This window comes from Protopterus annectens, chromosome 9.part0 (assembly GCF_019279795.1).
Source record: "Protopterus annectens isolate FY-2018-M chromosome 9.part0, PAN1.0, whole genome shotgun sequence".
Classification (NCBI taxonomy): domain Eukaryota; kingdom Metazoa; phylum Chordata; order Ceratodontiformes; family Protopteridae; genus Protopterus; species Protopterus annectens.
Window position 1 is genome coordinate 30,801,307 of NC_056743.1, and position 21,719 is coordinate 30,823,025.

General features: G+C 41.1%; 1 protein-coding gene across 1 annotated transcript in view; it reads left to right on the forward strand.

The window, feature by feature from the left end:
- CCHR9.PART0H11orf49 (chromosome chr9.part0 C11orf49 homolog) overlaps positions 1-21,719 on the forward strand; it is a 2,558,117-nt gene that overhangs the window by 186,060 nt on the left and 2,350,338 nt on the right. The window lies entirely within an intron of this gene.

Below are 21,719 nucleotides of genomic sequence, written 5' to 3' on the forward strand. Positions count from 1 at the left end.
TCAATTTTTCATGAAGGAGTGGCTGCTGCTACAGTTAGAGCTCAGTTAGCTGCCATTTCCAATTTCCATTTTGGCTTCATGGGAAATCCAATCATGCATCACTCCTTGTGTAAAAGGAGTTCTTCTCAGGCTTCCAATCAAACAGCCATTAGAACCCTGGGACTTAAACTTAGTCCTCTTATCTTTGATGTCTGCACCCTTTAAGCCACCCTCTTCATCAGACCTAAAATTGTTGTCATGGAAAACACTATTCTTAGTAGCCATAACATCTGCTAGGAGAGTTTCAGAACTACAAGCTCTAACTATTCAACCTCCTTACATTATTTTTCACAAGGATAGAGTCTCTCTCAGGACAAATCCTTCCTTTCTTCCCAAGGTATGCTCAGAGCACAATCTGAATACTACTATTGAACTACCTGTGTTTTTTCCAAACCACTCTAATAAATCTGAGTATAGACTACACCAGCTATATGTTCACAGAATTCTCAGATTTTATTTATACAGGAGTAAAGAATTCAGAAAATCAGATGAACTATTTGTTTCCTTTTCCGACCAGAAGGACTTGCCTGTTTCTAAGGTTGTTGTTGTTTGTCTTTCAGCTTTTCTCGGTTAGGGGTCGCCACAGCGGAACTCCGGTCCGCTAATGATTGGCAGTTGTTTTTTATGGTGTCAAGTTGTCAGCCCAACGCCCAACCTTCAACGAAGGCATGCCCATTCAACGCATGTCTTTCGAACGCCCACACGACCGCAGGGAGGACATGCAGACTTCACACAGAAGGCACTCCCAACCCAAGCCGAGAATCGAACAGGAGAACCTCTTGCTGTGAGGCAACAATGCTACCGCTGCACCACCGTGGAAGTTACTCTTTCAAAATGGCTTTCGGATTGCATTTCATTTGCTTATCAATCAGCTGGCAAACAATTACCCATCAAAGTTAGAGGTCATTCTGCTAGAGCTGTATCTACTTCATGTGCCTTTAGATCTAGGCTCCCAATTGATACTATTTGTGCAGCAGCTACTTGGGCAAGACCACATACTTTTGTCACTCATTACAAATTGGATTTGGCCTCCCGGGACAGGTCTTCCTTTGGGTCCACTGTACTGAAGAGTCTCTTCGCTTGAGCCACCTGGAATATAGGTGCTAGGGACACTGTTCCATCCAGCAAGAATTACAACGAGATAGGACTACATAACATAACGAAGTTATGTACTTACCATAACACTCCATGTTTGTAGTCCGTCTCGTCTACATTCTTGCGCCCCTCCCTCCAACCCCTTTCCTGTGTCCTAGGGGATCTGGTGGACTATACTGGTGCTGTCTGACCTGGTTCTCTTTTGTTGTCCACCTAGCATGTATTATATTTTCAAAATCCTTTGTCTGTATATATGCATATATGTCTGATATTTGTCTTACCTGATAAGTACTTATTGCTTTCTTGCAAACTAGATCTGGGGAATTGCCGTGAGGCACCATGGGATAGGGGCTAGCCTTGAGCCAGTAAAAGCTCTCGAGCTTTAGTATCGGCTGAGTCAGAGCCAAATATCAGCTCTGAACCCATCCAGCAAGAATGTAAGTGAGATGGACTACAAACATGAAACATTATGGTAAGTACATAACTTCTTTTTATTCGTCTTATTGCACAGAGTTTCCGATAGCCCTTAAGTGGCTAGATGCAGGTTTCTAGACCATAATTTAGTATACACTAGTTAGTCATCAGGTCTGCAGACAAAGGAGGCATGATTGTGGTAATGAACCGAGACTTTTATTTTGATTCACTGCACTTAATGCTCTCCAATAATAAAATTATAACTGAGCAATATACAGGATATGAAACAATTGATAAGAATTAAGATATATGACTATATGGTAAGTTATGGACTTTCAATGGAGTTAGTAGTTTCTTACAGTAGAAAATCCTCTGATCCCTTCTTTCCAGGGGAAACCTAAAATACATAAGGATCAGTACAGCCCTTAGTAGCAGGGAGAGGGTGGCTTACAGAACCCTTTTCAATATTTGTTAAAAGGAAAGTTAGACCCATCCTAGATAAGGTAGATGTAGTACTTAAAGACTCTAAACAGTTCCTAGAAAGTTTATTTAAATTTAATGCTGAACTACACCAGAGTAAAGACTATTATTGGTAACACTTGATGTAGCCTCTTTATTTACCTCAATTCCGAATTTGGAAATGATGGGTTTATTGAAAAACTTTCTTATTGATAAAAGTGGATATGGAGGAACTTCAATAGATATTATATGTAGGTTTATGGAAATAGTTCTAAAACATGTTTTTGTATTTGATGGTACTTACTATCTGCAAAGCGAAGGCGTAGCTATGGGAACATGTGCCAACAGCTACACCAACTCAGTTATGGCACAGTGGGAGACTGAATGCATGTTTCCATTGGATTTATATAGGGACAATGTGAGATTCTATTGTCATTTTGTAGACATCTTTTTTGTTTGGACAGGGACCTTACCTCTGTTGCACACATTTGTACAAGTGATAGAAAGTACAACTAGTTTCCTTAAATTTACATTAAATTACTCAACAGAAGGAGTGGCATTTTTGTGTCCAAAACTGAAGATGGTCTCTTTGAGACCAAAGTATATCGCAAGGATTGCAATAGAAATACACTTACATAGATTGAACGTGGATCCTAAGCGGACATTTAAAAATGTAGTTAAAGGACAAGGAATGAGAGTCTCACATCTGAGTAATAAAGAACAGAGTTTTGCAGAAGGCCTGCCTGTTGGAAAACAATTTATACCAACATGGTTATAAGGAAAATGAAGTAATTCCCACATTAGAGGAAATAAGAATGCTGAGGTCTAATAGAGCTAAACCCTATTTCTCTGCTAGGGCGAATACTGAGGTTCAGCAAAACCTAACTGAGAATACATCTAAAATAGTTAATATATCGGGGTTTATATTAGAACATCAAAGTTTCAAAACTTTGAATGTTCTAATATTGACCCCTATTCAGCGAAAGCTGAAAATATCGAAGCAACAGAAAACCAAATTTTTTCCTAGGGAAGGAATTTGGTTGTCCATTTCTGTTGCTTCTGTATTTTCATCGCTGTGGTGGAAAGTTACGTGTCGGGTTCAGATAAGTGTGCGATTGAGTGCGGGTTAGGTTAGTTAGGGTTAGGGTGTGGGTTAGGTATGTGTGCAATTGTGTGGACATGAGGGTTAGGGCGGGTTAGGTGAGTTAAGGTTAGGGCACAGGTCAGGTAAGTGTGCGATTGTGTGGACGTGAGGGTTTGGGTGGAGTAGGTGAGTTAGGGTTAGGGCGCAGGTGAGGTGAGTATGTGAGAGTGACTGACCTTAGGGTTAGGGTTTGGGTTAAGGTAAGTGGATAGTTAGTGGGGTGCGTATAGTTTAGTGTAGTGTTAGGTGTAAGATTTTAGGTGTATGTGTGTGGATTGCTGTTTGTTTGGTGTGCTTGTGTTGTGTGTGTGTGTGTTTTGGAACAGTGAATTTTTTTTCCCTAGAAAAAAAATTTCTATTGTGTATGTTCGATGTTTTCAGCTTTCGCTGAATAGGGGTCGATATTAGAACATTTGAAGTTTTGAAACTTCGATGTTCTAATATAGACCCAATATATCCATACCATATAGTAGTGATGTTAATAGGGTTAAGGATTTTTTTATAAACATTGGCCATTACTTTTGACTTATGGAAGGATTAAGGAAATAGTAGGAGAACATCCTAGCTTTTGCTTTAAGAATAGGAAAAATCTTAAAAGAATGTTATGTTATCCTAAGGATGAAATAGGACCCAGAATGAAAACAGCTATAAGGACAATGATATGTGGTCATTGTAATGAATTTATTCATCCTGACACAGGAGTGTTATATCAATTAGACACTGAAATTAGTTGTATTAATAAAAATGGAATTTATTTAGCACAATTCAATTGCTGACTACACTTCTATGTTGGGAAAACTAACAGAACATTTAGGGAAAGAATAAGAGAACATGTTGATAGTCTAAGGAATAGAGACTCAGCTAGTGCACTATCTAGATACAATGAAATGAGTAGTAGAAATCATAACTTTAAGTTCATGGAGCTTGAACAAATTATTCCTGGACCTAGGGTAGGGAACATTAGGAATTTGATGGAAAATAGTGAACTAAGGTGGATATTAAAATTGCGAGCAGAGACAGGATTAGGTTTAAATGGTAAACTTTCCATAAAATGTGTTTTGGAAGCACGTGGATTACCTAGGAAATAGCTTTCATATGATGTTTTGCATATATGTAGTTATCTATATATGAATGTATTTATTAGTTATATATTCATGCATAGCTTTTATGGTAGTTTATGTTGTATGTTACTACATTAGATATATGCTGATCATCTATAGTGTGTATATGGAATATGTTGGATATATAGAGATTGCAGTACTCATCCTGTACCGGAAGGGATGTTATTATGCTGTTACTATACTTACTGCTTCATAGCAGGATTCATTATAAGTTAGTTTAGATAAAACACTGATATGTTGTTTGGGAAGGTGCTAAATTATTTAATGTTTCCATTTTCTGCCTATAGCTGAAATAATGGGATTGTTATATACTCAGTAATGGGACACCTGGAATAGCATTTCATTAAAAAAATTGTTCACTTTATGCATATTCAGCGAGTTAGGTATTTTATTTGTTAAAGTTGATCAAGAATCTAGTTCTCACAATAAGTGTTGGAGTTTTCTAACAATATATTTCCATATATTATTCATTGTTTTTCTTTAGAACTAATGTATAGTAGCTGTTTTAGTTTATTTATTTGCACATTTTCAGTTATATAATTGATTTCAGTCTGTGTCTCTAGTAGATGCACTGTGATTGTCACTATATGTTGAGTGATGGGATAGCTGGAATAGCATCCATAAGCAGTGGCTATCACTATTATCATAATTTATAATTTCATTTTGGTATTGACATATAGTTATTATTTTATTTATTTGTACATCATTAGTTGAATAATGGAGTTTAGTTTTTGATTTGTTAGTTGTATGACTGACTTTAGTCTTGGTTGTTAGCAGATATATCGGGACTGTTATTATACAGTCTGAATTGTACCAATACACATTGTTCATTTTTATTACGAATAGCCCTATTTTGGCACTAATATGCACCAGCTACTGTCATATTCTATTCATTCATATATTAACAGCTGTATAACAAATATCAGTCTCTACTTTTCGTAGATGAACTGTGATAATTGATACATTTTGAGTGGTGCGGAAGTCAGGACAGCATTAGTATGCAGCAGCTGTGGCTATACATTGTTAATTTGCATAAAACTAACTAGTTATTGTGAATAGGCAATTAGATACATAATTTGATTTTAGTTCCAGCTTTCAGCAGACACGTAGTGTCTACAGCTATATTTCGAGTGGTGTGGTAACTTGAATAATACCTATTTATGTGCAATACGCTATCTTGGGGTTAGATATTACATTTAGGACAATTATGTAGTTGGACTTTAACAGTGGATCTGAGGGTCCGTTTTTATTTAACTTTAATAGCTCGAGTTTAGCAGTAGCTGTCATTATGGTCTAGAAACCTGTATCTAGCTACTTAGGGTCTAGCGGAAACTCTGTGCAATAAGACGAATAACAATGTTTTCATCTTAACTTTCAGATATAGAGTTTAAATTGCTGTGAAGCATTTTTATAATAATTTTAGGTAAGGTTGGGCTGTTATGTGAATGTTTAATGTATATAGAAGTTTTGTGTTTAATTCGTTAGAAAGGTGGATTATGACTTTAAATCATTCAGTTTGTATAGCTGATGTCATCCATCTTGCTTGCATATGCATAGTCAGTTAATAATGAATGGATCACATTTTTGAAGTGATTGAGCGTTTGATGTGAGTATTTAATTGTATTGTTTTATCATTAGTTTATGTTAATGGTCTGAAGAAGCGACATTAGTGGTGAAAGCGCTAACCTGACAATAAAACATTTTTTTATTTTATTGAATGGTATTTGGAGTTGTGCTTCACTTTACCGTTGCTTTTATTTACCGTGTTGTCTGTTGGTTACAATGGTATTTGTTTACCTGCTGGGCATTACTTTTCTTTTACTTGGAAGATGAAGAAATGGTTTATCCTAAGCACTGCAGTGTGCACTAAGCATCTAGATACATACCTCTCAACCTGGAAGCATCAAAAATCTGGACAAGGCCCATGAAAAATAGGTACAAATCTGTATGCTGATTAACATATAATTTGCATACATAATTATGTATCCCACCCATTTCAGTGGAATTGTGGGATACCAACCTTCAAACACAAACTGAAGAACAGACATTCAAAATATGGCACCAGAGTCCCCTTGCAGCCATTCCAATGTCCCATTACCTGGCTGTTTTGCCTCATTTACTACTAACACTAATGTGTGCATACTGCTTTACTTCTACAATGATTATTTGGATTTTATTTTTACATTTTATAGCACAATGCACAAACACTAATAGACATCTGCTAAACAAAGCAATACTGTCTCACTATGAAAATAGGCTTAGCATTAAAACTTTGCGTTTATATCATGTTATCCAAAGATGAAAATAGCGAAAGCTATTTCATCGGCCCCAAAACATCTAAACATGAAAATATCGACCATTCAGAACAGCAATTTTTTTCCCATGGGAAAATCCGCTGTTCCGAAACACATACACACAACACAAGCACATCAAACAAACAGCAGCCACACATATACACTTAAATTCCTACATCTAATGCTCCACTAAACTAAACATACACTACTATCTACTCACTTACCTTAACCCAAACCCTAACTCTATGGTCCGTCACTATCACACACTCACCTAACCCGCTCCCTAACCTTAACTCACTTAAACTGTCCCTAACCCTAAAGTCTGTCACTATTGCACACATGCCTAACCCTAACTCACTTAACCTGCCCCTAACCCTAACATACAAACAATTGCACATTTACCTGAACCCAACCCATAACTTTCCATCACAGTGCTAAGAACAGCGAAGCCACAGAAACGGCCAGCCGAATTCTTTCCTGAGGAAAGAATTTGCTGTTCTTAGCATTCGCTGAATAGTGTTCGATATCAGAACATTCGAAGTTTTAATACTTCGATGTTCTGATATAGACCCAAAACTTTTCTGCCCTTGAAACTCACATTCATTGAAACAGCATTGAAACCCATACCACATCTAAAAAAAATTGCATATGGCCAGTGGTGGATAAAGATTTCCTTTGGCCTGTTTTCAAATCATAGGTCCTTTGCACACAAAACAAGAAACATACATATGTTCTTTAATACACCTTCCTGACTTTATTAAATTATATTCCTTGTATAATACAGTACACTTGTTAGATCACATTTTAAATTTATTGTTTGAACATTTTTCCTGTAGGCAATGAAACAAAATGCATGAACCAATATATATATATATATATATATATATATATATATATATATATATATATATATATATGTGTGTGTGTGTGTGTGTGTGTGTGTGTGTGTGTATAAATAGAATGACAGTAGTGTAAGCCATGGGCATCTTGCACATCTTCTCGCACTTATTTTCAATTTTGGGGGGAGGGGAGTTGCGGGGGGACAACAGGCCAAAAACCAGGGACACATTTTAAACATTGCTTGTATAATTTTGGAAGGTTGCTGGAATAAAATGTGTTACCATCATGCATTTCACTGCCAAGTCTTGAACCTAGGACTCTGAGGACTCTGTGCACTGCAGTCTGAGCAACATACCACTATGCTAAATCAGCAGTTTCCTGAAAGATTGGAAGACTGAAACTTAAATGGCTATCATTTAGTGAATTCAGTTCTCACTTCTTATCATAGCTCTCAACCTCTTAACACAAAACACCTGGACAAAGCCAATAATGGGGGAATACAGAATTCAATTCCCGCCATAGCTCTCCATGTCTTAGCACAAAAAACCTGGACAAAGCGACTAATGGGGGAATACAACCCCAGAATATGGACAAATTTCAAATACTGATCTTATAAACTTAGAAAATTGGTAGAACAAAAGATTTTGTGTTACCATTTATTTTCTGAATAATATGAAGTCTGAAATTCAAATGCCTATCATAATTTGTGAATTCAATCCTAGAGTGATTTGCCACAAAAATCCTGAAAAGCACAGATTTTATGAGGAACAGAACAGAAATATGAGGCATAAATTCACAAGTGGTAGTGGGTAGGGATTTTAGGTCCTTGTTACCTGTACTGAAGGTACAGGGTTTGTGCCTTAGTACCTGTAGCCACCAGGTGTATTCAGCTGGGACATTTTACACACACACACACACACACACACACACACACACACACACACACACACACACACACACACACACACACACACACACAATCAGAGTTCATTCATACCTCTGCAATGTTCTCTTCACATACCTCTCTGCAGTCCTTATGGAAAGAAGAAATAAGTGATTCACCAGACATTATAACATCCCAGAAGAGATGTTTCACCTCTGTCTGCAATCCTAGTTATGTTCCCACTCGCAAACAGTTGCTATAACATCCCAGAAAATAACAGTTTGTGTTCCCGCTTGGCTGGTAGCTGGAAATGTATGCATGTGCGTGAGATCGATTCCGAAAGGCTGGTTGGAGCCGACGTCATTGCATACGTGATGACATCAGCTCAAAAAGCCAAAAAAACTAAAAATTTAAATAAAAGCTGTGAAAATTTCGGAAATTAAGGGGTGCCACTCGGAAATCATAGAACCTCATTATTTGGACCCCAAAAGTCAGTAAAAACTAGTAATTCGGTACGCTTGGAAGGTATGGTTAGATATGAAAGTAGGTAACTTAAGTTTTAGCTGTCTAAAAGTTATGTTTTAGTGGAGAGCCACCATTTTTAAAAGAGCAAGATAGATTCAAAGGGGGTGGGCACTTTTGTATTCTAGTGCTATGGAATACAGTAGGATGGCCAATAAATTTAAATAGTTGAAGGGGAGTAATTTCACAAAATGATGATCTTGGGCTTACTCACACCAGCCAGTGAAAGGAGACAGGGAAAGAAATATATGGTCAAATTAACATAAGTGGCAGGCAACTAGAAAGACAGTGGTGTTCAAGAACACAACAGCAACAGGGTAGGAGGGTGGGAAAAATTCTGTCTGACTCACAAGAGACAGAGCTGTGGTCTCTTTTCAAGTTTTAATATGCAGTTAAAAGCAGAATACAAGTAAAACACAGTGTAAAGAAAACAAATCACAGTATACAAAATAGAAAAAGGCAGTAAAGTAATAGAAAATACAAGAAATACAAAGCAAACTAACCTTTCCCTCACAGCAAGCTGTGGCAGAGTCTGGGTGAGCCTTTCCAGTAAAGACAGGCTCATGAACAGACTGCAGGATTTGTTGAGTCGTTTAGTTTTTTGGTGGCTATCTTTAGTCTCCTTGATATATAAAGATCCTAGATTGTGGGTGGACGAGTTGCCAGTTATCCTCTCGGCAACTCTCACTACTGTCTGCAGGGATTTCTTGTCTGTGACCGAACATCCATACCATACAGAAAAAATGGATGTTAACATGCTTTCAGTTGCTCCTCTTTAGAAGGTGGAAAGTGCTAACAATGGTAGTTTCACCTTTTTGAGTCTTCTCAAAAAGTGAAGACGTTGGTGTGCTTTTTTCACTATGTGGCAGGTGTTCCTAGACTAAGAGAGATCATCAGAGATATGAACTGCAAGGAATTTGGTAGTACTTACCTTTCCACCATCTCACCATTGATCAGGTGTGGCATATGGGGTGATTGCCTCTTCCTGTAGTCTACGTTGATCTCTTTTGTTTTACTTACGTTCAGGTCAAGGTTGTTTCTTGCACACCAGGCAATCAGTGTGTTAACTTCTTCTCTATATGCACTCTCGTCCTCTCTCCTGATGAGACACATGACTAAGGTGTCATCAGCAAACTTGATGATATGATTTGTACTGAAGTTTGTTGTGCAGTCATGGGTTAGGATAGTAAACAAAAGGAGGCTGAGTATGCAACCATGAGAAGCACCTGTGTTGAGTCTTATTCTCCTAGAGGTATTCTTGTCTACATAAACTTTCTGTGGCCTGTTAATCAAAAAGTCCATGATCCAATTGCAGAGGTGTTTGCTGATTGCCAGATGTACTAGCTTATTGATCAGTTGCATAGGGACAACTGTTACATGCTGACCTAAAGTCAATGAATAGCATTCTTAAATAGCTGTCCTTGCTCTCCAGATGCTCAAGAACAAAATGTAATGTGACTGTTGTTGCATCAGACGTGGATCTGTTTTCTCTGTAGGCAAACTGTAGTGGATCAAAAGTTGATGGTAGTTCTGCAGACCGGTGTTTCATGACTAGCTTCTGAAAACTTAAGTTGAGGAGCATTATGATTGGTTGCTGCTTTATAAATTAGTATGTAAGTGTACTATTAACTACTGAGTTTTGACTCTGATGAAGCCCTACTAGTGTGTGTGAAGGGTGAAAGTGCTAGCATCGTATTATATTAAAGTTGCTTTATTCCTAGCTAGTGCAGTTTTTTGCTATTTCTAATTTATGTTAGGTATGACTGGTTGTATCTTAGCTGAAATGCAAGAAGTACTTCAGTGGGAACCAAATGAAATCCATATTTCCCAGCAAAAGTTTTGGAATTTGTTGCAGCTGAATGTTCCACAGCGTGCGCCTGTCCCTCTTGGTGTATCTGCTTTAAAGGATGTTTCCTTGATAGTTTGCAGCTTGCCTAACTATCAACCTCCTACTCCTAAAAAGTTTGATTGGTTATACTAAGTACCCCAGACTCATAAATTATCTGTTTTCTAATCCTCAACAAGACTCTAGTTATTTCCTTATCTAAAACTGCTACTGCTGAACAGATTATTAATGCTAACCCCATTTAGTTTGTTAAGGATGGGAAAGCTTTTGACAGATTTGTAAAGAGTGTATTAGGTTCATAGGTGTGTACTAGGCTAACGGCCCTGGAGCCTATATAAGCTTAGGCCAAGAAGATTCCCTGGCATCATGACGCCCAAAGTTAGTTCCCACTGCCCCTGTCAAGCAAGGCCACTGAAGTGATCCCCAGAGTGAACTTTTCCTATTGCTCATCCATCCACTCATCAGGATTTCTCTTATAGAGGGCCAGTGAATTGCGTTGCTTGACGTGAATGGAAAGTTTGTTCCAGAGCATACTTTTGCTACTTTAACTTATAAGAATTTTGAAATACCAGGCTCAGATTTTAACATTGTTACTGACTTCATTCAGAACAATGAAAACGTCACCTGTTAATCCCACCTTTTCTGAGGTAAAGATTTTGTTGAATGTCATAATTGTGCCTGCTTCTCATGTTACCAATCACTCTTTAAAGTGTTCTTACGATTCTGCTGATGCTGTCTCCAGAGCTGCTGCTACTGGATCATGAGATATGAGAAGATTTCTCAAAACTTACCAGAAGATGTAAAAAATGAGATAGTAAAATTTTCCATTGACTAAGATGCCTGCTGAGGTATTTCATAGGTTCATAGGTTAGTACTAAGCTAACTGCCCTTGTGAGACATTGTAAGCCTAGCCATTTATCCCTTGTGAGACTCAAACCTTGCACCTTGTGTTTGTAAGGCAAACACCTTAACCATTAGGCCACACTCCCAACCCCACTTAACATTTGATGGAAGAGGGAAATTGATAGAAAGAGTGATCCAAATGTACCTACCCTCTTTTTTTAGTTTAATAAAAAAAAAACTTTGTCTAACTCAGCCCCCTATTTCAAAAAGCGGTTTAAGCAGTAAGGTGCTAACAAACAGGATTTTAAAAAGTAATGGCAAAGAGGTTCTAAAAAGAAAGGGAAAGCCACCCAGAACCAGTCGCCCGAAAAGTCTTAATGACTACTTGCCCGTCTAACCCCCCCATGGCAGTCTATCCCTCAGCCCAGGTCTGCATTTTCCCTTGTGGCATCAGATTGTCTCAGACAAATGAGTTCAGCAAAATCATCCAACAATGGTATGGATGACATTAGGAGTCTCTACCTCCTTTCAGGAGATTTCAACTCATCCTAAAACCAGACATTCTTCTTTCCTCCAGTTTTGAAAGAATTGTCTTAGAAGGGGGTCATAGAATTACTGCCATCAAATCAGATGGTCAAGCCTTTTCATTCAAGGATCTTTTGGTGCCAGAGAAAGAGGGAACGTAGAAATCAGTTGTAGTCCTCTCCTTTCTCAATCTCTTTATCAGGGTTCCAAAGTTCAAAATGTTATCGCTTCAACTCCTGTTACTTGTCATATCCTTCCTCAGTTCCATTTTAACATTAGACTTAAAAATGCTTACCATCACATTCCTGTTGGCAAATATTTCAGACTTTTCTTAGGACTTTCTGTATATGGCTTATTTTATTTTACATTTGTTGACCGGGATAGTCCGACTGGATATATGTCCATTTTCAGCAGAGGCCCGGGGAGAAAAGCTCCACATACCAAAAAAGAGACAGTATATACATCACTGAGTGATAAACTCAGGCAGACAATGTTTAGAAAAATATAGACAAAGAATACAGGCAGATATCAATATACACAATGTGCAGACTTGCACCTGATTGGCAAAGACATATCAGCAAATGTGAACATAGAATACAGTCAGATATCATAATTCACAATGCTTAGACATTCAAATGCTATGAGGCATAGATACTTGGCTAAACAGCAGGTTGGGTAGCAAGACATGTATTAGTGAAGTTGTTAGTCAGGTTTTGAACAAGAGCACAGCCAATGAGATGTGAGGTATTTTTGAGTTCTCTTTTAAATAGGGGTAGTGAGGTAGATTCCAGATTTTACCGGTTGAGTTGGCAAATATAGCATCGCCTGCAGAGTTGTTGGATTTTTGGGTCAGTATCATTAGTTTATCAGCTGAGTGTAATGGCCTGGTGGCACTATGAGGGGTGAGAATATTTTTGAGGGCAGGGGTGTTATCAGGTTGATGGGAATATTTTATGTGCTACTATAAGCTGGTTGAACTGTAGAAGGGTAGGATACTCTAGCCATCCCAGTGCTTTGAGGTTCTAGAAATGGTGGGTCCTAAAAGCCATGCCAGTAGCGAATCTGGCTGTATGATTGTAGCATCCTGATAATTTGTTGAAATCGGTTTTGGATAAGTTGATGAGTACAGGGGAGGCATACATAAGGGTAGAGAGGAGGTGTGATCTTGCAATATCTACCCTAGCTAGGGGGTGAGGAAAGGTTAAGCTCTGTACAGGGAGCCAAGTTTTTTGGTGATGGACTTAATAGTGTGATTGACATGTTTATCAAATGTGAGGTTGTTGTCTATTATTATGCCTAGAAGCTTTGTATGGTCATCAGAGGAGATAATGGTGTCATTGCTAGATTTGATGCTGAAGAAAGGAGGAGAAATTCTACGGTTAGGGGAGAAAAGTAGTAGCTTGGTTTTGTTAGGATTTAGAAGCAGGCGGCAATTACATTATCAATAAGTACTCTGTCTTACTCTTTGGTCTGCTTCATGAATGGTGCTTACAAAATGCCTAGCTCTAGTTGCTGCTTACTGCAGATGTCAAGGCAGTCACATTTTTCCAAACAAGGATGATTGTGTTATATTTGCAGACGTTTTCTATTTGTCAAGATTGTCTGACATGTCAAGAAACTCTTGCTTATTCCAGGGTTTCAAGTGAATGTACAGAAATCATGTACCATCCCTTCAAACATAATAGTTTTTCTGGGATGACTTCTGGATACTTCCATTGGAATAGCTTCTCTTCCACTAGGCAAACCCTGGGATTCAGTAAAGTCTACACTAGGTGTACACTGTTCTTATTGAACAGACAACATAAGTATAACTCGCACCTTCTTCCTCCTAATTTTAATTTTCCTACTGATTTTCTTGCAGCTTTAAATACTGAGGGGATTCATAACAGCCCAAAGTACATCCCTAGGAAGAGCTTTACACCCACTAGACAAACCAAAAGTATGCAAAGAAATCCTTCTGAGCTTTTATAACCAGTCCCTTGTTTCTTGCAAGGAAATTTTTAGGATTCTGAGGTTATGGCTTCTATGATTATAATTCCCTTGACCAGACTTCACGTGGGAAAGAAATTAAGTGGTACCTCAGGTCAGTCTGGTTTCAGCATCAGCACCATTTATGTTTTCAGATCCAACTGCTGGCGTTTGTGAGAAGGAAGGTATTGTGGTAGATGGATCAGTTTTTCCTCAACCCAGGTCTCCCCTTATCCCTTCCATCTCCTCTTCTTTCTGGTATAACATATGCTTCAGACTTTGCTTGGGAGCTGCATCCAAAGCGGTGAAAGTGCAGAGTCTATCACACAAGCAGGACGGACAAAAGTACATCATTGTCTATGACATTCTGTCAGTAATCAGTGCTTTGAAAGCCTTAAATCCTTTCTAGTTCCCATGACCTCTTTATGTTATCACAGACAACACTACAGTGATGTGGTATATAAACATACAAGTGAGTACCAGATCTTACCCTCTTTGTAGACATGCCATGATGGCCTGGGATGTAGCAACTTAGCTCAGTTTGATCCTTCATGCCTTATATATTCCATCAGAGCAAACTATTGAGGTATAAAAATTGAGCAGGACCAGGACAGGCCTTCATAAATGGAAATTACACCTGAGATCTTAAAGGAGTTGACCCAACTGTGGGGGTCACCTTAAGTAGTTCTATTTGCCTCCTTTCAAAATTGGCAGTTAAAGAAATTCTGTTCCAGGATTCCTTACAAACAGGCCTGAAAGATGGATGCCTTTTCATTCCCATGGACAGAAATATTTTGTGTGTGCTTTTCCACCCTTTCGATTGATGCCAAAGGTTCTTCTAACAATTTAGTAGGACTCTGTAAAGATAGTGGTATTGACTCCCTTTTGGCCCAGGGAGCAATGGATGTTAAGTTGTCTATCTCGGCTCTGACTCGGCCATCTTCTATAGCTCGAGAGCTGTATACTGGCTTGAGGCTACCCCTTATCCCATGATGCCTAGCGCTAGCTACCCAGATCTCGTTTACTGCTTCAGCTGCGATGTGTCGTTTTTCTGACTCAGGCTTGTATAAAGATTCTTTATAGAACTTCTTTACTAGAAATAGTCCTTTTCCTAGGGATTTTTGTTAGTTGTTAGTCATATATTTGTTGTGTTGGTAAGTGTGTTTATAGATTCCTTCCCATCCCCTTAGAACTCATTTAATTTAGAGAGTTCTCCCCCTCCCCCCTTTCTCCTTATTCCTGTCAGGTTAGCTGTTTAAGTTAGAGGCTTTCCTTCTATCTTCTTTATAGGCTAGCCATTTGAGTTAGAGGCTTTCCTATTTAAAAAAAAAAAAAAAGAAAAAAAAAACTTTAGCTTTAGTCTGTACTGTACTGTGTTTTTCTCTTTAATTTAATTTTGTTTGGTAGCTATTGTTGTATTTTTCTGTCAGAGGATGTCCAAAGAATCCAAGGTGTCTGGGTTCAAGAAATGTGACTCATGCTGTCAGAAAATGTCGCTGACAGATGGCCACACTTCTTGCGTCTATTGTTTAGGTGCTGTGCACCTGCAGGACTCTTGTTCTATCTGCCATGCATTTAGTCCAAGAGTTCTGCAGGAGCATAAGAATAAGCTTATTCTTAGGGGCCTTTTAAAGCCCCAGGATTCACCGGCCAAGACTCAGCCTGTGAAGTCCCCTAAATCTACCAAATCGTTGGCTCCAAGTTCAGAGCCGTCTTTGGTTCAGTCTTTACCTGCTACTTCGGTTCTGGCTAGAACCGATAAGACTATCTCCCCGTCGGCTCCATCAGAAATGTCGGAGCCTTCGCGACGCTACAAGAGGCTGAGGTCCCCTTCTCTGGAATCGATACATTCAGCTCCTCGGTCTCCCCTGCTGCTAAGCGAACGCAGTCACAGATCTTCTCACTCCACTCGGTCCTCAAGGCTCTCGGATCACGACGTGGAGAGAGTGGTCAGTAGGTTGCTAAAGTCGCAGGCACTTGCCAAAATGTTGTCCAGCCCTCCTCAACAGGTGTCGGCTCCGTCCACTTCTATCGATGTTTCTCCTCCGACTCCATTGAGCTCGGAGCCGGAGTTCGTTGGGGTTCGAATAGTGGAACCGTCGGCACCGATAACTTTATTTCCTTCGGTTCCATCATCGGCTCCAATTCCCTCAGTGGTGCCGTCCATCGAGGGATCTGGGTGCCGGGGCTCTCTCATTGGCTCCGAGGGGGAAAGTGGCATCGAACCCTTGTCCGACCCCGTTCTCGCTCTTGGAGCTTCGGCGCAGGTCAGCTCGGCTCCTACATCGGCCTTGGAGCCGTCTCCCTCGGTGCGGAGAAGGATTCCGATTTCCTCAGAACTGGAGCCTTCTCTGCATCATGGCAGGGACACCTTCATTGTCATGAGGAGTGTGCTGGCCACTGAGTCAGCTCCACTCTCGGCCCCACCGGCTCCATCCCCTGTAGTGCCTGTGCCGACCTCTGTTCCTCCTCCAGAACCCAAGCATGGGGAACCGGCGCTCCAGGGCACCCCATTGGGTGTTTCCTCTTCTTCCAAGGCTTCCCCCGAACATTCAGAGGCACCCCCTCGTAAGAAGAAGTGCAAGAGGAAGCACATTGACTCCCCTAAGTCTGTCACTTTGGATACAGACTTAGATGATTTGGAAGGGTCCCCGAGATCCCCCTCTGAAGATGTTTCCTTTTCAGACATCCTCAAAATGCTTAAGCACAGGGGGGAAATGGAATCCCCTAGCCCCTACCGAGGATGAGTCTGTATTCCTGGATGCATTCGGTTCCCGACCTTCCACCTCCTGGCTTTCTCCGCCTTTCGATCCACTTATGTCCGTGGTGGCTCGAAAGGCTTGGTCAGCCCCGGATACAGTGGAACCAACTCCGAGGAGACCTGGCAAGTTCATCACAGCACCCCATGATAAGCAGTTCCTTACCAAAGGTGTTCCTGTTGATGCCATGGTGATAGCAGCAGCCACCAAAAAAGAGTTAGCGGAAACCTCTTTGTCTGTCCATCCTCCTAACAAGGAGTCTAGGACCATGGACAGATATGGGAAGTGAATGTTTGCTTCAGCAACCTTTTCTATGAGGTCACTGAACTACTTATGCCATTTTACCCGACTTCAGAAGGATCTCCTTAAAGAGCTCGGAGAGACCCTTCAAGATCCATCAGCTGAGGGGGCTCAAGCTAAAGTGGCTTCCCAGCTGGCGACCCTTAATTCTGTAGTCAACTCCTCCATGAGGTTCATCTCTTATGCAGCTGATGGGGCGAGTAGCGCCGCAGGCACGGGCATGGCTCTTAGGAGACATGCATGGATGCGGCTGTGTAACTTTGCGGAACCCTTTAGAGCGTCATTCACCAGCACCCCCTTTGATGGTTCCTTTCTTTTTGGACCACAGGTGAAAGACACTTTGACTAAGTGTGAGCAAGAAGGCAAGACTCTTTCTGCCGTGGGAGTCTGTTTTTCCACTCCTTCCAGACCATACCCCAAGGGTCAGAAGAGTGGTAAAATGTGGTTCCGAAAATCCCAGGGAGCCTCGCCTGACACACGTAGTGATTTTTCCTCCAGGGGCAGAGGGGGAAATAACAATAGATGCCGCCCTCGTGGCAGAGGGGGTCCGCAGAACCAGGGCAACAGAGAATCCTTCTCTGAGAAGCCCTTTCAGCATCTCTGAAGGGTTGCCCGGCTGCCCGCCTCTGGAGACAGTCAGGGAAAGACTTTCACTGCACCCAAAATCTTGGCTAAATTTAACAAAAGACAGATGGGTACGGTCAGGTATATCTGGAGGTTACAAAATTCCCTTCTCTCAACCCCCCTTACCATCGAGCAGATCCCTTCCAGATGTTCCACCCAATCTGAGGGACCAAGCAGTCATAGAAGTTTCAAGACTGCTAGAAAAAAAGAGTCATCCAGGAAGTCCCGGCAGACCAACACGGATCCGGAACTTACTCAAGGTTCTTTTTGGTACCAAAAAAGACAGGGGACTGGAGACCGATTCTGGATCTCAGCAGACTAAACATGTCTGTTCAAAGAACAAAGTCTCGGATGGTCACTCTACAGTCCATTCTACCCTTTCTGGGTCAGGACAATTGGATGTGCTCCATCGATCATCAGGATGCATACTACCACATCAAAATGGACAGGCACTCCAGGAGATTCCTTCGCTTCTGGCTGGGAGCCAGTCATTACCAGTTCAGAGCTCTGCCCTTTGGTCTCACCACAGTCCCCAGGGTGTTCACCAAATGTATGGCAGTGGTCACAGCTCACCTGAGACGTCAAAGATTCCAGGTGTTTCCATATCTAGATGACTGGCTCCTCACTGCTACTACCAGGCATCAACTTCTTCAAGCCAGGGACTACACAATCACAATCTGCTCCCAGTTAGGCATTACAATAAACTTCAAAAAATCTGCCTTGTTGCCCTGTCAATCTATCACCTACATTGCAGACTTAGACACAAGGAACATATCCACAAGGTTTCCGCCAGAAAGGGTGTCTACAATTCGTCAGCAAGTACAAATCCTGATGCAGAGCAAAAGAATCCAAGTCAGATTCAAACTCTGGGCTCCATGGCAGCAGCCATTCTTCTAATCCCACTGGCCCGCTTTCACATGAGGATCCTTCAGTGGCTTCTGTTCACACAGTAGTCTTTCCAGCAGCTGCCCATGTCTCACACGATCATGATTACAGAAGCATGCAAGAGGCACCTTTTCTGGTGGATGGTCTCCCCACTAGTGACTCAGGGCAGACCCTTCATTCAGCCCCCTCCGGTAGCCACAGTGACCACAGATGCCTCCCTGATAGGGTGGGGGGGCATTATCAGGGCAGGACAGTCCAAGGCACTTGGCAGCATCACAAGTACCACCTGCATATAAACGTCCTAGAAATGAGAGCCGCGCTCCTAGCGTTGCAAGCTCTTCAAGGCTCTCTCCCTTCTGGGACCATTGTAATTTAAACAGACAACATGTCAGTGGTGTGGTACATCAACAAGCAGGGCGGAACCAAGTCCTACCCCCTATGTCGAGAAGCACTCAAACTCTGGCAGTGGGCGATTTCTTCCCAACGATTTCTGATTGCAACGCACATCCCTGGGAGGTCCAACGTTATAGCATACAGGCTCAGCAGAGCTATTCTCATGCCTCATGAGTGGTCTCTGAATCAGGTAGTTGTGGATCTGATCTTCCGCAAATGGGGACAGCCTTGCTGCGATCTTTTTGCCACCTCCTTCAACAGCAAATGCAGTAACTACTTCTCCCTTCTTCCACTTCCAGGTCACACACCCAGAGACGCTCTAGTCCACGATTGGCCTCAGGGACTTCTTTATGCCTTCCCTCCATTTCCCCTGATACCGAAACTCATACAGAAAACGATATCATTGGGTTGCAAAATGATCCTCATTGCCCCCTCCTGGCCTCGACAGATATAGTTTCTGTTCCTGCACCACTACCTTCTCGATCAGCCCTGGACTCTGGATCTGTTTCCAGACCTACTGATTCATCAATCAGGCGGGCTGAACCAATCTCTCCAAACACTCCAGCTCACAGCTTGGTTGCTCCACTTCCAACCTTAGCCAGGCTTCTCAGCATTTCCCTGGCCGTGCGTGAGATTATTGTCTCCTCTCACAAGTCCACAACTAGAAAGACTTATGCTAGCAAATGGAAACGTTTTTCTTGTTGGGCAGAGGCTAGGAACGTAGATCCTTTTTCAGGCCCAGTCCACGAAATTTTGGAGTTCCTAGCACAACTTTTTCATTCTGGGTCCGCTTCTGCTACAATCAGGGTTCAATTGGCGGCCATTTCTAACTTTCATGTTGGGTTGTCTAATTCAAACATTATGTCTCATAAGCTCTGTAAAGCCTTTTTAAGAGGGACTACTCTCCTTAGACCTCCATTGAGAGAAACTCCTCCTCCTTGGGACCTTAATTTGGTACTAACCTCCTTAATTATGCCCCCCTTTGAACCTGCAGCATCCTGCTCCATTAAGTTTCTATCTTGGAAAACACTTTTTCTGGTAGCTATTACTTCAGCCAGATGTGTCTTTGAACTTCAGGCACTATGTGTTCGTCCTCCATACTTGTTTTTTCATAAGGACAGGGTTGCTCTGAGGACTAATCCCTCATTCCTTCCGAAAGTCTGCTCAGAAAACAATTTAAACAAGTCTATAGACCTTCCTGTGTTTTTCCCTAACCACTCCAACAAGGCAGAATACAAATTACACCAATTGGACGTTCATAGACATTTGCATTTTTACTTGCATAGGACTAAGGATATAAGGAAGTTGGACCAACTATTCCTTTCCTACGCCCTAGACAAACAAGGTCTCCCAGTTTCCAAAATGACCTTATCCAGATGGTTGTCTCACATTATTACTTTCATTTATCAATTGAGAAGCAAACAGTTGCCTATCAAACCAAAAGGTCATTCTACTAGGGCTTTGGCCACCTTTGTAGCCTTCCAGTCTAGGTTGCCCATAGATTCTATCTGTGCAGCTGCTACGTGGGCAGATCCTCATACCTTTATTTTTCATTACAAGCTAGATATGGTCTCCAGGAGCAGAGCTGACTTTGGTTCTACTGTTCTGAAGAGTCTGTTCCAATGAGCCGCCCAGGATTGTAGGTGCTAGGGACGCTATCCCAACCAGCAAGAACGAAGGCGAGATAGACAACTTAACATAAAGAAGTTATGTACCTACCATAATGTTCCATGTTAGTTGTCTTCATCTCGCCTTCTTTCTTGCGTCCCACATTCTGTCCCCCTGTCCTATTGGATTGAGAGGAGTTTTGGTTTCACTGGCTGAGTGTTCTCTGGTTTGTTTCCTCTACTGACTGAAAGAGTATGACAGGTTTACTCATCCTGTTTGTTTGGACAGTTTGATTCTCTGGGTATGTCTGGGGTTAGCTGATACAAACAAGATCTGGGTAGCTAGCGCTAGGCATCATGGGATAAGGGGTAGCCTCGAGCCAGTAAACAGCTCTCGAGCTATAGAAGATGGCCAAGTCGGAGGCGAGGATCGGCTCCGATCCCAACCAGCAAGAAAGAAGGCGAGATGAAGACAACTAACATGGAACGTTATGGTAGGTACATAACTTCTTTTTCTCTCTTCTTTTAAAAAGGTTCCCTATTAGAAGACTGAAGATGCATTCTTTAAAATGCGTCTTGGTGGAACTCAAAAGCCTGAAATGGCAAAATATCGAAGTGGCTTTTAAGCGATTTCTTTCCTTGGGAAAGAATTTGCTTGTCCACTTTGTTACTTTGCCATTTTCGGCACTGTCGTGTGGTCTTAGAGTTGGTATATTTAAGTAGGGGTGGTGTGGGTAGCGAAGACCCACACATTCGGGGGGGGTGTGGGGGGGTGAGGCCCCCCACTTAATGTAATGTTTAAAGCATTTTTTTTTGTTGTTGGAACAGCGATTTTTTTCCTAGCAAAAAAATCGCTGTTCTGACAGTTTAAAATTGTAAACTTTCGCTTACATAGGGTCGATTAATCACCGTTTGCCTTTTTTAAGTGCTCGGTGATCTAATATAGACCCGTTAAAAATGGGTAAGGGCAATTACCATAATCTTCTGCATAGACTGGATTCGCTCTTAACAAGCTTGGTCAAGCTTGGACAGATCATCTAATGAATATGTGATATCTGACAAAGCTTGTTTAAGTGTGAAAGCGCACATCTATTTTTCAATAAAGAGGTTTTGATTTTTAAACAAGTTATAATTGCTTAATTACTCTGAAGTCTCAAC